This window comes from Pundamilia nyererei, unplaced genomic scaffold (genome assembly GCF_000239375.1).
Source record: "Pundamilia nyererei isolate P.nyererei 1_Seehausen unplaced genomic scaffold, PunNye1.0 scaffold00212, whole genome shotgun sequence".
Lineage (NCBI taxonomy): Eukaryota > Metazoa > Chordata > Actinopteri > Cichliformes > Cichlidae > Pundamilia > Pundamilia nyererei.
In genome coordinates, this window is record NW_005187613.1 from 467,562 (window position 1) to 469,971 (window position 2,410).

Consider the following 2,410-nt stretch of genomic DNA (forward strand, 5'->3'; position numbering starts at 1 on the left):
CACCCTGCCATGACACCAGTCAGTCAGAAGTGCCAGCTTGACGTTGGATCCGGTTTAGACCTGTTTTCTATGAGCCTGGGCCACATACACCAAACCACAATCAGGCCAGATGTAGCATGCCATCACATAAGCAGTGCCATCTACGCCAGGCCTGGCCCATGTCTGGATGACAAACCACTTACCATGCCAGAAGTCAGCCAGCAGTGCCGGCGTGACACCAGATCCAGGCCAGACCCGTCAGCTATGTGGGATGAGGTCGTCACCTGAAATGTTTTTCCAACACTCTTGAAGGAGTTCCCAAAGATGCTGAGCACTTGTTGGCTCTTTTGCCTGCACTAGTCCGTCTCATCCCAAACCATTGGGTCAGGTGACTGTGGAAGCTAGGCCATCTGGCGCAGCACTCCATCACTCTCCTGGTGTTGAAAATTAAATGATGATCCAAATACACACAAACCAGATGGGATGGCATGTTGCTGCAGGATGCTGTGGTAGCCGTGCTGGTTCAGTGTGCGTTCAAGTTTGAAATCACATCTCCTCCTCCATGCTTCATGGTGGGAACCATGCATGTAGAGACCATGCGTTGACCCTTTTCTGCGTCGCACGAAGACACTGCAGGTGGAACCAGAGATCTCAAATTTGGACTCACAGACCAAAGCACGGATTTCCATTGGTCTAATGGTCATTCCTTTGTTTCTTGGCCCAAAAAATCTCTTCTGCTGGTTGCTTTTCCTTTGTCCTGGTTTCTTAACAGCTCTTTGACCATAAAGGCCTGATTCACAGTCTCATCTGTCTCCACTGAGCGAGCACACCTGTGATGTGAAAAGTATTTCATCATGATTCTCACTGAGCCAAGGGTTTGCAGCACTGTCAAAAGGCAAAAGCTGGCTACTTTCAGGAATCTATAATTTCAGACATATTTAGAGTTATTCATCAATTTTCTCTTTGCTACATAATTCCATATATCTTGTTTCATATATCTTATTCTTTCATATATTAAATGTCTTCAGTTTGTATCTACAATGTGGAAGGTCGTAAAAAATTAAGAAGAACCATTAAATCAGAAGATGTGTCCAAACTTTTGACTGGTAGTGTAAATAATTATATGATCAACAATGAGATGAGAGACTTTTTGTCATGGCTGGGGCAGCAGACGTGTGGTGGAGTTAAATGAGGACCCAAGATGCAGGAAACGGCTAGATGCAGGTGAGTGTTTGTTTACAAAGGGTGAAATATAAACAGAAACAAGGGTGGCGAGGACTGCACAAAGACACGAACCTAACCTGGGAAAAACGAATGAACCTGGAACACGAGATGAGAACAGACAGACACGGAGTAATACCAACTAACACAGAGTCATGCAGACGACGCGACAAGGAACACAGGCAGACACACACTATAAATACACACGAGGTAATGAGGGGAATGACACACAGGAGGGGAGCACAGCTGAACCACAAGACGAGACACAAACCTTCAAAGTAAAACAGGAAACACACAGACTGTTTTACAACACAAACTTGGGGACATGAACAGAACAGAGGAAAGACACAGGTAGGGCTGGTAAAACACTAAACACCAGATTCAACCCTAAGAACTAATACAAAATCAGAATTAGCACAAAACACAAGATGAAACCAAAAGGAAACACAAAACACTGCGACCATGACACTTTTAGATGACAATGAAACCATTTCTGCAGTAAGAGGCCTAAAAAAGGAGATAAGATCATGAAAATCCCTTCTAACTGTGGTCATTCAGTACAACATGTGTCTGCCCAGATCCCAGAAGTGGGAATTAATGAGGTATAGCATGACTCTGAATTTCATCCAGAAAAAACCCAAAACTCCAGCTTTCATCAGCCCAAAGGGATGATCGAGATATAAGACTTGGAGATGACTCTTCCCTTTCTGCCACATAAATCTGAAAAGCAAATCACCAATTTCAGTATGAGTCTAAAAATGCAGACTTTCCCCTGGTGGTAACGTACACTGAACAGTTCAAGAGAGATATTCTCCTCCCTCTTGTGAACTCAGTACAGACATTAGGGAATGCTCAGTTTGATGGAGTAATTTCACACACTGTTGGGGATTAAATATGGAAGTGGGGACATGAAGCAGGCTCTCCGAAACCACTTAAAGATGGGCACAATATTTGGTGATGTGGATATTAAGGAGCATTTGACCAAAGTACAGTACTGTGTCTGTGAAGGAAACCACTGGTCTGTATGGTCTTAGTTTTTTCTACAGCAGCAATTTAGCTGAACTGTATCCCAACCTCAGCTCTGACGTGTGACTCAAAGCAAAAGCTCAGAAATGCATCTGAGGTCAGGAGCATCTATCACCTCTTGCCCAGATTTATTCTTGATATTCAAACACACGAGGGTGCAGTAATGATAATATTACGTTTTTTA